Raw genomic sequence first — 15,124 nt, 5'->3', positions numbered from 1 at the left:
TTCTAACTCAGTTTTTAGAGATTCATTCATTTTTAGCACTTCATCCCTAACATAAAAAACATCATCTCTATCCTTCTGAGTTTAATGGAACATGACTAACTCTTTTTCTAAGAAATCATTTCTTTTCTTAAATGCAAGATTTTTAGAAGTTAATCTTTCACATGTTAAATTTTGATCTCTATAACTAACAAACATGGTTTTAAGATATCTTCTCAACTTATTAATATCATTAGTATGAAAAGCATAAGTAGTCTGAGGTACCTTTGTTTCAGCAGCTTCAGAACTGCTCTCAGCACTTTCTTTATCAGCATTTGCCATCAATGCATAGTTTTCCTCACTTTCAGAGTCTGAGGTGTCTGTCCAGCTTTTCTGCTTTGTGACAAGAGCCTTGCCTTTGTCACCCTTTACCTTCTTGAAATCAGGAGATATGTGGCCTTTCTCACCACAGTTATAGCATTTAACATTGGTGTAATCTCCTCTGTCAGACTTTCCTCCTCTGCCTTCAGATCTTCTGAAATTCTTCTTATCAGAACTTATGCCTTTCCTGGAAAACTTCTTTCCCTTCCTGAACTTCCTGTATGCAATCTTTGTGATTCCTTTCACCATAAGAGCACACAGCTTCATCATCTCCTCATCAGCATCAGTCTCAGGCAAGCTTTCAGAATCTGAGTCATCATCACTTTCAGAACTTGATGACTCAGTTTCACACTTTATGATAAGAGCTTTACCCTTGTCTTTCCTTGAGGAAGCTGCTTTGGGGAATTCTTCTTCAGCCTTAAGAGCAACTGTCCTTGACTTTCCTCCTTTCCTCTTGCTTCTTTGTTCCATCTCAAGCTCATGAGTCTTAAGCATTCCATAGATTTCGTCAAGAGTTGTTTCATCAAGATTGTAGTTGTCTCTTATTGTCGTTGCCTTCAAATCCCAACATTCAGGAAGAGCTAACAGGAACTTAAGGTTTGAATCTTCAAGATCATACTCTTTATCAACCAATGACAAATCATTCAAAAGTTTTACAAATCTATCATATAAATCATTCAATGACTCATTAGTCTTTGAGTCAAAGTGTTCATACTCTTGAGTGAGTATTGTCTTCCTGTTCTTCTTAATTGTGTCAGTTCCCTGACACCTTATTTCCAGAGCATCCCATATCTCCTTAGCAGTCTTGCAGTTGATTACCCTGTTTGACATTACATTATCAATGGCACTATGCAGTAAGTGTGGTACCTTGGCATCCTTAGCAATTGATGCTATATCTTGAGCAATATAATCACTCTTCTCCTTTGGTACGGTCTTCGCTGCTTCACCTGTAACTGCAACAGTGAGCTTGGTTGGTTTGTGAGACCCTTCCTTGATTCTATCAAGGTATTCTGGATCTGTTGCTTCCAGGAACATGGTCATCCTTACCTTCCATATGGGATATTCAGATGTTCTCAGTATGGGAACCCTGATAGTCTCATACCGACTTTGAATTTATGGCTTTTGAGGTTCTTCAGTTTTGGTAGGCTTAGTTGGAGTTTCTGTGTCAGACATGATTGTGTTTGGATCTTTAGCTGTATGTGTGTTAATAGATAAGCTCTGATACCACTTGTTAGGTCACACACACTGTAGAGGGGGTGAATACAGTGTATAATACAATCAAATCGAACTTTAATATATTAAGTAACAGAAAACAAACTTTATTGAAACAATAAACTCTATTACAGTATGGAACTGTTACCTCTCAGTGATGAACAAATATCACGAGAGCTGCTAGGGTTACAATGATTAATCTTCTCGAATGTATGATAACACTTATAGTGTAAACCCTATGTCTGTGTTTATATACTACACAGTTACAAGATAATCGCTAATTGATATGGAATATAATTCTGCTTCATAAAATATATCAATCAGATATTTTTTCTTCCAAAGTATTCCATTCTTCATGAAATTCCTTCTTCATGCATATCTCTTCTTATGTTTATATCGATCTTCTTTCCTTTAATCTGTCCTTCTCTGATCATCCTTCAGCACTTAGGTTCTGATATCTAACTTCTGATGATTATCTCCTGATAATATAAGTACTGATATCCTTAAGTCCTGACTTCCAGTATATGTACTGATCAACAGTTAAGTACTGATTTATCCTGTTAAGTAAGATCTGAAATCTAAACATAAACAATATTAGCCATGACATTATCAAATATATCTAACAGAAATGAAGGAATTGGCCAAAGAACTTCAGGAACTATTGGATAAAGGAGTTATCCGACCAATTGTTTCTCTGTGGGGTGCTCCAGTGTTATTTGTAAAGAAGAAGGACGGAAGTATGAGGTTATGCATTGATTATAGGGAGCTGAATAAGTTAACGATAAAGAACAAGTATCTTTTGCCACGAATCGACGATTTGTTTGATCAGCTTAAAGGAGCATGCTATTTTTCAAAGATTAACTTAAGATCTGGCTACCATCAACTGAAGATCAAGTTTGAAGATATATCTAAAACTGCATTCAGAACAAGGTATGGCCATTATGAGTTCTTGGTAATGTCGTTTGGATTGACCAATGCACCAACAGCTTTTATGGATTTAATGAACCGGGTGTATAAGGAGTATCTGGATAAGTTTATTATTGTATATATTAATGACATCCTCTTATATTCAAAGACTCCAGAAAATCACGCAACGCACCTAAGGATTTCCCTTCAAAGGATGAGAGAAAAATAATAGTATGCAAAGTTTTCCAAGTGTGAGTTTTGGTTGACAGAGGTACAATTTCTTGGACATGTGGTAAGAAAGGAAGGTATCAAGGTAGACCCTGTAAAGATAGAAGCCGTATCTGTGACGCCCTCAATCTCGGGGTTAGGAAATGAGGACTCACACACCTCTAATCTAATAATTAAATATGCATAAACCCCGATTATCTACTAACAGGATCAACAGGATAAAGTATGAGACAAGATCACAACTACCAATCACAAAATATAACTTACAAACCCAAAATATTATTAAATAAACAATATCGATTCCGGCTGGGAACCGACAGATAACCCATTGTATCTTTATACACTTCTTTCTAGGCGCGAGCTCACTCATAAATACCACTACCTGCTCTGACAACCAGAAGCCCTCAACACGGTAGGGACCACCAGGTACGCTCTTATGAGCAGTGCGCCAAAGCCTGGCCATCTTCTTGCTTAACTACCATGGTTAGATTAAGACAAAACAAATAAGTATAAAACTCAACAAGTAACTATATGGCAGTTCTACAATATCAAATCATAATATGCTTTATCAAACTAGGGCATTCTACTTTATTTAACCTAGGTGGTAGATTTCCATCTTTTTGGGTTAAGGAAAGGTTTCTGAAGAATAGTATGGGGCTTTCAAGGAACAAGGCTCAAAGCAGGACGAAAGCCGACATTCATCACAAATCATTATAGGATCAAAATAGATCTTTCGATAGAGGAAAGCAACAGTAATTCAAGATATAGAATCAATCATATGATCAACAATTTCAAGAATCAGGGTTCTCGAGCTTTAAGCTCCACAACGACATAATCAACTCTTTTCAAAGCAATATAAACCATTATTCATTTTCAAAATCAATTTACTGAACAAAAGTTTCAGTTCCCTTTTTAAATAATCACTTAGAACCCTTGATTGGATCACTTTATCTTTCCATTTCATTATATACGGGTGATCAGCCCGTATCGACCTCCATTCCGGTCTTTAAGGTACCAATCGGCATAATTTCAGCCTTAAGTTGGACTAGCCCCGCTAGCCTCTTACCATGACTGGACTAGTCCCACTAGCCTCTTACGTCCCAATCCAATCCATCAAGAATTTATTTGGAAAACCTTGAGTTGGAAAAACAAATAGGTTTTCTAAAATCCATTTTATCATTACCAAGCATTTGAAATCATTCGGACTCTTTCATGTCGAAACTCATTCTTAAATCAGATTTTTAAGGAAACAAAGTTCAGGGAGTGATTCAAAGATACGCAAGGAACAATTCACAAGAATTCTGTATCAAGGATAACAAGGCGCTAAATTAGAAGGATCAGCATTGATTTAGGGATCAATAGGGTGATCAAGAGAAATAGGGTATCATTAAACAGGGGTGACAAGAATAATCAAAAGGTTCAATATGATTAATGGCTTAATAGGTAACTTGAACAGAAAACACAGATTATCAAAGGGTGAAATCAATAGGCTTATCAATAACAGGTTATCAAGAACAAGGGTACTTCAAATCAATATCAGGGTTTCATAAAACAAGGGTTTCATACTTAAACAGTTCAATACTCTACATGGTATGAACAACATTCTCTTTATAACCATTTACATAAGTAATCAGAGTTACTTGCCTGAATTTGCTTTCCTGAAGGTTGAACTACTGCCACCTAGTAAATCCTTTCCTTTCCTAGCCTGAATGCCCTCACGCTCTGAATCTACAATAAAACCAAGATCTTAATCAGATTCTCAACTCTCATTCCCAGAACGATCACTCTATACGATAACTCGATTATATCTTTGACTCGAGCATACGAATATAGCTTATACATGTAAGCACATAGCACATAGCACATAGCATATCTCTTTCTCGTAACTTTTATATCCTTATATACTTAATAATCAAAGCGTATTCGCTTAACCTTGGCTATTTCTCAAATCGCACTAACATAACTCTTTTACGACCATAGCTATCACTTATAGCCCTTAATAATAAACGATTTAATTTCCTTTTTCTTTTATTCCTTAATTCGAACCATACATACAAAACACATCCACATATATTCAATTTTCAATATCACACATTTATGCATAACTAATGAAATTTACAAGATTCATTTATTCACTTTAACCTTATCCTTTTTAATCGAAAATCTGAATCATAAACACATTAAGGGTCAAAATCAACTTCTCTTAATCATCAAAATTCGAACATAACACTACTTAATCTTAATCATTCAATCAAACTCTCACTGAGCCATCAAATCAACTTAATTTCACCTTTTATTCCTAAGAACCCATTGGAGTTTTTCCATAAATCAACATACAAGAATGGATTTTTTTGACATGCAAGGCAATACATCACATTTCCCACTTATTTTAGTTCTTAACTAGATCATTCCATTCACTTAAACACCAAATCATGCAACACCTAACTCATTCAACCAACATGCATTCACTTAATCAACAATTAACCCCTTTTATCTCATTTTTCATTCGGCAAGAACATGATCCACAACCCAAGGACTAATCAATATCATGCACATCTTGATCTTCTTTAAAACTAACATGCATTCACTTTTTAGGCCATATAAACTTAGTATTCACCAAGATTAACTCACAAAAACTGAATTCCTCTTCTTTATTAGCAAAAAACCGAAGCAAAAATACACATGCAAACCCTTTTTTTTGATTTTCTAAGTAACAATCATTTACACACATTCATTTTCTTCCTAACACAATTAATGGAATCATTTTATCAAGTCAACACTCGATTTTCATCAAAGAAGCAAAAAACCTTTTTCAAATCTCCAAGAAATCATAACATGCATGCATCATCTCAAGTTTATAAATCACAAACTTTCTATTAACAACTATCCACCATTGATTTCATTGTCAAAAACCAACTTGATCACTTAAAAAAAAACCCATTCGTCTATATAGAAAAACACCACATGCAACCACTAAAATTAGAGTGTAGTTAGTCTAGAGTTCAGTTTACACATCATAACTCACCACCGGTTCACCAGAGTTCATCATCGGTGGTGGTGGCTTCACGGTGGTGCTCTCATTCGAGGGTGTCCAACCACGAAACCCCCGATTTCATCAATTATGCAAGATAAACTAACATGCACATCTTTTCTATCATTGGTTTGCAAAGAATCAAGTTTAACAAGATGACATCAATCAACAACAAGAAGAACCATGTGGTTCTCGGGTGAACATACACACCGAGCACACACAACACACACACATCGACATGCAAGCTTAATCACACACATGCACACGAATTAAAGCTCTTGTATGGAATAAGGATGAAGATTCATGGAGTGTTTCAAAGAATTAGAGAGGGAGAGACAATATACCGAGAGGAATAAGGGAGAGAGAGAGTTGCCGAGAGAGAGAGTGAGTGTGAGAGAGAGTTCGGGAGAGAAAGAGAGAAAGGAGAAAAGAGAAAGTGAGTGCACAAAAGAAAGAAAAGAAAGGAAGGTGGATTATATATACCACTTAGAAACAAGGGCAATCTGGTAATTTATTAACTCTCTTTTTAACTCACTCATTCCTTTTCTTTTTACTCAAATGCAACAAAATTTAAATATAAAATATATCTCTCTCAGGAAGTCGAGAATTATTGAAAATGAGAATTTTAACACGTAGGCCTTGAAATTAGCTTTTTAACCATTACTCATAATGAATTTTTGAGCGAACGGTTGATTTTATATGAATTCCGCAAACTTGCTTTAATAAATACATTTTTCTCATAAAATCAATTTAAAAATGCAAAGACCAACAATTAAATTCACTCATCATTTTTAAAAAGTCTCTAGGACCATTACGAAGATCACAGAACAAATCCCATGTTTTTATCTTACTCGGATGATTTTATAAAAATGCATGAAGGTTAATTAAACCTTAATTTAAATCACGTAATTCCTTTAAAATTCACAAAATTGACACGGAACACATAGTCATGCATACAGTCAAGCAATCACACATATACAGTCACATAACGACTTAGGTCTGATCATAGAAATTTATCCTTCTTTATCCTTTATCCTCTTTTACGCGTACCGGGTCACGTTCAGCCTGACGGCCCGACGCTCAGCGTTTCGATTACGCTTCTCATTATCTTTACCAGTCAACACGTCACTTAGGACAGAATACTTTATTTACACATTCATTTCATTCAATCACACACATAATTCACATTTTATATTCTTTAATTCCATATTAGGACGGGTTCTGTTCTACCTGACGGCCCGACACCATTTTATATTCTTCAAATGGTCCAATGTACCTTGGACTCAGCTTTCCTTTCTTTCCAAATCGAGTTAAACCTTTCCAAGGAGATATCTTCAACAAGACTTTGTCTCCAGTTTCGAATTGCACATCTTTCCGTTCTTGATTTGCGTACTTCGCCTGTCGGTCTTGAGCTGCAATTAATCTCTTTCGTATCATTTCAACCTTTTCTTTCGTTTGCTGAACTAGCTCTGGGCCAATTAACTTGAGCTCACCAACTTTGTCCCAATAAGTAGGGGATCTACACTTTTTTCCATACAATGCTTCATAAGGCGGCATGCCAATACTCGCGTGATAACTATTGTTGTAGGAAAACTCAATTAAGGGCAAATGATCGTCCCAGTTTCCTTCGAAATCTATTGCACAGGTTCGCAACATGTCTTCAATCATCTGAATCATCCTTTAACTTTGTCCGTCTGTCTGCGGATGATATGTCGTGCTCATTTTCAATTTCATTCCCAAATGATCATGGAATTATCGCCAAAATCTTGAATTAAACCTTGGATCTCTATCAGACACGATAGATATAGGAACTCCATGACGTATCACGATCTCATCAAGATACAATTTGACCAACTTCTCTAATGAAAACCTTTCATTTATCGGCAAGAAATGTGCTGACTTTGTCAACCGATCGATTACCACCCAAATCGCATAAGGATTTGACTTGGTTTTAGGTAATCCTACCACAAAATCCATTGCTATATATTCCCATTTCCATTCGGGTGTGTCCAGTGGTTGAAGCAATCCTCTTGGCCTTTGATGTTCCGCTTTAACTCTTTGGCACGTGAAACATTTACTTATCCATCCCGCAATTTCCTTTTTCATGTTTGGCCACCAATAGTTTTCTTTCAAATCCTGGTACATCTTCGTACTCCCAGGGTGAATTGAAAATCTCGAGTTATGCGCTTCTTGCAAAATCTCGTGCTTTAGTTCCACGACATTAGGTATCCAAATACGTGAGTTAACACGGTATATCCCTTTTCCATCCTTTTGAGCTTTAATTTCTTCTCCCGTCAACTTATCCTTTTCGCGATTCATCACTTGCTCATGATAGCATCGAATCTTTTCCAAAATTTCAGGTTGATACAGCATTGCATACATAGCCTCACCTCCATATTCTGGAGTCTGCACCTCTATTTCCATCTTGTCAAAGTCCTTGATTAATTCTTCCGATGACGTTAACATATTCAACCTTTCCTTTCGACTTAAAGCATCAGCTACCACATTTGCCTTTCCAGGATGATAGTTTATCGCACAATCATAATCTTTGATCAATTCCAACCTCCTTCTTTGTCGCATATTCAATTCTTTCTGAGTAAAGATATACTTTAAGCTCTTATGGTCCGTATAAATCTCGCACTTTTCCCCGTACAAATAATGCCTCCAAATTTTAAGGGCAAACATAATTGCTGCCAATTCCAAATCGTGCGTTGGATACTTTTGCTCGTGCGGCTTGAGTTGCCTTGACGCATATGCTATTACCTTCCCATGTTGCATTAACACGCATCCAAGTCCTTTATATGAAGCATCACTGAATATCACAAATTCCCCTTTATCATCTGGTAATACCAACACTGGGGCGGTTACCAATCTCTTCTTTAACTCTTGAAAACTGTCCTCACACTTTTCTGTCCAAACAAACTTCTCGTTCTTTCTCGTCAACTTTGTCAATGGAACGACAATCCTTGAAAAATCTTGCACAAATCTTTTATAGTATCCGGCTAATCCCAGAAAACTTCTAACTTCCGTCGGAGTCTTGGGTCTTTCCCAATTCATTACAGCTTCTATCTTGGCTGGGTCCACTTTAATTCCTTCTTTATTGACTACATGACCAAGAAATTGCATTTCCTTTAGCCAAAATTCATACTTTGAAAACTTCGCATACAGCTTTTCTTTTCGCAGAATTTCCAAGGAAATCCTTAAATGCTCCTTATGATCTTCTTCCATTTTGAGTAATTCAGTATATCGTCGATAAACACAATAACGAATTTATCCAAATACTGCTTGAATACTCTGTTCATAAGATTCATAAATGCAGCTGGCGCATTCGTCAAGCCAAATGCCATTACCAAAAAATCATAGTGTCCGTATCTCGTTCAAAACGCTGTCTTGGGTATATCTTCCGCTTTGATCTTTAACTGATGATACCTAGATCTTAAATCAATCTTTGAGAAACACGAAGCTCCTTTCAACTGGTCAAACAAGTCATCAATCCACGGTAGGGGAGACTTATTCTTGATCGTCAACTTATTCAGCTCACGGTAATCGATGCACAATCGCATACTTCCATCCTTTTTCTTTACAAACAACACTGGTGCGCCCCACGGGGATACACTCGGTCGGATCACTCCTTTGTCCAACAACTCTTGCAACTGAGCTGCCAATTCCTTCATTTCGACCGGCGCCATAAGATAGGGAGCTTTCGACACTGGTTCCGTACCAGGAGCCAAGTCAATCGTAAACTCGATCTCTCTGTCTGGAGGTAGTCCAGGCAATTCATCAGGAAATACATCCGGAAAATCTCTTACTACCGGAATATCCTCGATCTTTACAGATTGTTTCTCCACGTCCACGACATGAGCCAAATAAACTTCGCATCCTTGACGTATTAATCTTCTTGCCTCAATAGCCGTTAGAAATTTCTTCTCTTGCCTCTTTCCTTTAAATATCACTTCCTCACCGTCCTTGGTTCTTAACTTCACTTTCTTACTTTTCTATTTGCGCCTCATGGTTTGGCAACCAATCCATTCCTAGTATAACCTCAAATTCTCCTAACTTAAAAGGAATTAAGTCAACAGAAAAGTGCCGACCTTCTATAGACACATCACAATCAGGACAAATCTTATTAACAACAACTTTCTCTTGATTTGCTACCTCTATAATCAAATTAGGCTGTAGAGGGTACGCAACACAATTTAACTTATCAAGAATACTTTTAGAGATAAAAGATCTAGTTGCTCTAGAATCCATCAAAACTTTTACTTCTACTGAGTTAATAACAAGCATACCTGCCACCACGTCCACATCTTGCACCGCATCTTTCATTGTCTTGTTAAAGGTTCTAGCTCTGGGTTGAGCTGATGGTGCTGGGAGAGACGGCGGTCCAGCAATTCTGAGAACATTAGCCTTCTGCACAGGCTCCTTACAATTGCTGGCCATATGGCCCACTTTGCCACACTTGAAACATGTTGAATCAGGCTTCCTTGATCCACTTGGACATTCTGAAGAATAATGCCCCTTCTGATTGCACTTAAAACACGTTATATCCAGCTTATTACACCTCCCCGGGTGCCTCTTTCCACAATTCCTGCATTCTTGCATCTGGGGTCTGCTATCCTTCCCCGGTTGTCTAGCTTTCTGGAAACGGTTCTTCTGAGCTCCATTCCCGGGTCTAAACTTCTGGAACTTTTGGTTCTGACCTCCACCATTCTTCCTAAACTTCCCTCTGAACTTTGAGCTTCCTTGCTCTTGCTCAGAGCTTTCAAACTTCCTTTTTCTTCCTTCATTTTCTCTTCGGGCAGCTTCCCGCTCACCTTCCACTATCATTGCTTTCTGAACCAAAGTAGCATAGTTCTTGATCTCCAACATTACTATTTGACTCCTAATCCACGGCTTAAGTCCCTGCTGGAACCTCTTAGCCTTCTTCGCTTCCGTATCCACGTACTCAGGTACAAACCTAGACAATTCCGAAAACTTCACCTCATATTCTGCTACCGACATTTCTTCTTGTCTACGATCTAGAAATTTCATCTCCAATTGATCTTGCATATAGCTTGGCAAATACTTTTCCAGAAACATCTCGGTGAACTTCTCCCAAGATAAGTCTTTGCCTTCCAACAACGCCTTAGAAGACTCCCACCAGAAACTTGCTTCATCTTTCAAATAATGACTTCCGTATTGAGCTTTCTTATCATCCTTAACCTCTGCTAACTCAAAGGCTTTTTCCATCTCTCTCAACCACGACTGCGCTTTAATTGGGTCTGGCAAACCTAAGAACTCTGGGGGATGAACGGATTGAAAGTGTTTGAAATTTCCAACTTTAGGGGCCACAGGTTGTTGGAAAAGCTGAGCAAGTCTGCTCATCATAGTGGTTTCTGGGTTTATTTCTGGGTCTTGGGTGGGAATTTATTCTTCTTGGTGATCTGGTGAGTTGGCCATTTCTTACAAACCTGATTGAGCAATTATTTAGCAATACGATAGCATGGCATGTATAATGACAGTTTCTATGAAATCTCTTTTGTGGGTTTTAAGTTTTACCCAAATTGCACATGCAATCCTATTACTACATAATTCTCATATCAGTGTTGTTTTATCATGGCATGGAATAGGGTTTTATGAACTTTAAAACATGGTTGTACGAAAACATGGTTGTATTAAAACATGGCATTGGGAACAGTTTATAAGATAATCAAGGTGCATAATGGAAAGCAATGTCAATAAAATTATTTAATCAAAGGGTACATAGAGAATATTCTGGATATTAAGGTTCTAAAACAAGGTACAATAAATAGCAGGGTTAAACAGAGAAAAAACTAGAAAACATCCCCCTATCTACCCCTAACTTCCAACTACTACTACACTGGTCTGGAATACAACAAGATAAATGAAAAAGGGATCCCGGCATCTGACCAAGTATCCCAAAGCCTACCGGCGCTGAAAAACAACGACAATCTACGGGCTCAACCAACAGTCCCGTCTAATCATCTAGAATCTCTCTCAATACAACCAACATCCAAAAAATGATCTTATGCACCCTCCGGGCCTCAGCATCAGCATCACTAGTGGATGGTCCCTCATCCAATCTCCTCCTGGCAATCTGCTCCACCATCTTCACCCGAACTCGCCACTCATCGTCCATAACAGAAGCATTCTTCCTAGACTCTTTGGCTAGTCTATCCACCAAAGCTCCCAACTCAGGAATGCGGGAGTACACAAAGTCTCGATCCTGGGCTAACTTGCCACCAACACTGACAGGAACAGTCTTAGGCATCTCCGACTCTGGCTCAGGGGCAAGGGTCTCTGAATCAGGCCTCAAGGGTGAAATCTGCATGGGGATCTCACTACTCTCAGAAGGGTCCTTCTCTGGGTCTGAACTAACATACACAGGCTCCTCTGAAGAGGGTAGAACGGGGCCCACAGGGGTACCAGTCAAACTAATCTCTGAGTCTGAGTCACTACCACTACTAGGATCCTGAGAGAAAACATAAAACATCAACCAAGAAACAATGCTAGGGTTAAATAAAGTTTCTAGCTAACTCACACCCTAACTCTAGTTTTCGCTTTACCAATAAACACTTTCCTTAGACTATACCTAGTAGTCTATCTCAACTCTATATGAGTCGAACTCTCTCGTGATATAGATATATTCCCAAAATACCCCTTTTTAAATCCTAACTTGTCTCAGGGACTAGATCCTGTAGCTCTGATACCAACTTGTGACGCCCTCAATCTCGGGATTAGGAAATGAGGACTCACACACCTCTAATCTAATAATTAAATATGCATAAACCCTGATTATCTACTAACAGGATCAACAGGATAAAGTATGAGACAAGATCACAACTACCAATCACAAAATATAACTTACAAACCCAAAATATTATTAAATAAACAATATCGATTCCGGCTGGGAACCGACAGATAACCCATTGTATCTTTATACACTTCTTTCTAGGTGCGAGCTCACTCATAAATACCACTACCTGCTCTGGCAACCGGAAGCCCTCAACACGGTAGGGACCACCAGGTACGCTCTTACGAGCAGTGCGCCTAAGCCTGGCCATCTTCTTGCTTAACTGCCATGGTTAGATTAAGACAAAACAAATAAGTATAAAACTCAACAAGTAACTATATGGCAGTTCTACAATATCAAATCACAATATGCTTTATCAAACTAGGGCATTCTACTTTATTTAACCTAGGTGGTAGATTTCCATCTTTTTGGGTTAAGGAAAGGTTTCTGAAGAATAGTATGGGGCTTTCAAGGAACAAGGCTCAAAGCAGGACGAAAGCCGACATTCATCACAAATCATTATAGGATCAAAATAGATCTTTCGATAGAGGAAAGCAACAGTAATTCAAGATATAGAATCAATCATATGATCAACAATTACAAGAATCAGGGTTCTCGAGCTTTAAGCTCCATAACGACATAATCAACTCTTTTCAAAGCAATATAAACCATTATTCATTTTCAAAATCAATTTACTGAACAAAAGTTTCAGTTCCCATTTTAAATAATCACTTAGAACCCTTGATTGGATCACTTTATCTTTCCATTTCATTATATACGGGTGATCAGCCCGTATCGACCACCATTCCGGTCTTTAAGGTACCAATCGGCATAATTTCAGCCTTAAGTTGGACTAGCCCCGCTAGCCTCTTACCATGACTGGACTAGTCCCACTAGCCTCTTACGTCCCAATCCAATCCATCAGGAATTCATTTGGAAAACCTTGAGTTGGAAAAACAAATAGGTTTTCTAAAATCCATTTTATCATTACCAAGCATTTGAATTCATTCGGACTCTTTCATGTCGAAACTCATTCTTAAATCAGATTTTTAAGGAAACAAAGTTCAGGAAGTGAATTCTGTATCAAGGATAACAAGGCGCTAAATTAGAAGGATCGGCATTGATTTAGGGATCAATCTGGTGATCAAGAGAAACAGGGTATCATTAAACAGGGGTGACAAGAATAATCAAAAGGTTCAATATGATTAATGGCTTAATAGGTAACTTGAACAGCAAAAGACAGATTATCAAAGGGTGAAATCAATAGGCTTATCAATAACAAGTTATCAAGAACAAGGGTACTTCAAATCAATATCAGGGTTTCATAAAATAAGGGTTTCATACTTAAACAGTTCAATACTCTACATGGTATGAACAACATTCTCTTTATAACCATTTACATAAGTAATCAGAGTTACTTGCCTGAATTTGCTTTCCTGAAGGTTGAACTACTGCCACCTAGTAAATCCTTTCCTTTCCTAGCCTGAATGCCCTCACGCTCCGAATCTACAATAAAACCAAGATCTTAATCAGATTCTCAACTCTCATTCCCAGAACGATCACTCTATATGATAACTCGATTATATCTTTGACTCGAGCATACGAATATAGGTTATACATGTAAGCACATAGCACATAGCACATAGCACATAGCACATAGCACATAGCACATAGCATATCTCTTTCTCGTAACTTTATATCCTTATATACTTAATAATCAAAGCGTATTCGCTTAACCTTGGCTATTTCTCAAATCGCACTAACATAACTCTTTTACGACCATAGCTATCACTTATAGCCCTTAATAATAAACGCTTTAATTTCCTTTTTCTTTTATTCCTTAATTCGAACCATGCATACAAAAGAAATCCACATATATTCAATTTTCAATCTCACACATTTATGCATAACTAATAAAATTTACAAGATTCATTTATTCACTTTAACCTTATCCCTTTTAATCGAATATCCGAATCATAAACACATTAAGGGTCAAAATCAACTTCTCTCAATCATCAAAATTCGAACATAACACTACTTAATCTTTATCATGCAATCAAACTCTCACTTAGCCATCAAATCAACTTAATTTCACCTTTTATTCCTAAGAACCCAATCGAGTTTTTCCATAAATCAACATACAAGAATGGATTTTTATAACATGCAAGGCAATACATCACATTTCCCACTTATTTTAGTTCTTAACTAGATCATTCCATTCACTTAAACACCAAATCATGCAACACCTAACTCATTCAACCAACATGCATTCACTTAATCAACAATTAACCCCTTTTATCTCATTTTTCATTCGGCAAGAACATGATCCACAACCCAAGGACCAATCAATAGCATGCACATCTTGATCTTCTTTAAAACTAACATACATTCACTTTTTAGGCCATATAAACTTAGTATTCACCAAGATTAACTCACAAAAACCGAATTCCTCTTCTTTTTTAGCAAAAAACCGAAGCAAAAATACACATGCAAACCCTAACACAATCATTTACAATCATTTACACACATTCATTTTCTTCCTAACACAATTAATGGAATTATTTTATCAAGTAAACACTCGATTTTCATCAAAGAAG

This window comes from Apium graveolens, chromosome 8 (genome assembly GCF_009905375.1).
Source record: "Apium graveolens cultivar Ventura chromosome 8, ASM990537v1, whole genome shotgun sequence".
NCBI lineage: Eukaryota > Viridiplantae > Streptophyta > Magnoliopsida > Apiales > Apiaceae > Apium > Apium graveolens.
The sequence above is the reverse complement of the archived record's forward strand: the minus strand, read 5'-3'. Positions refer to the sequence as shown.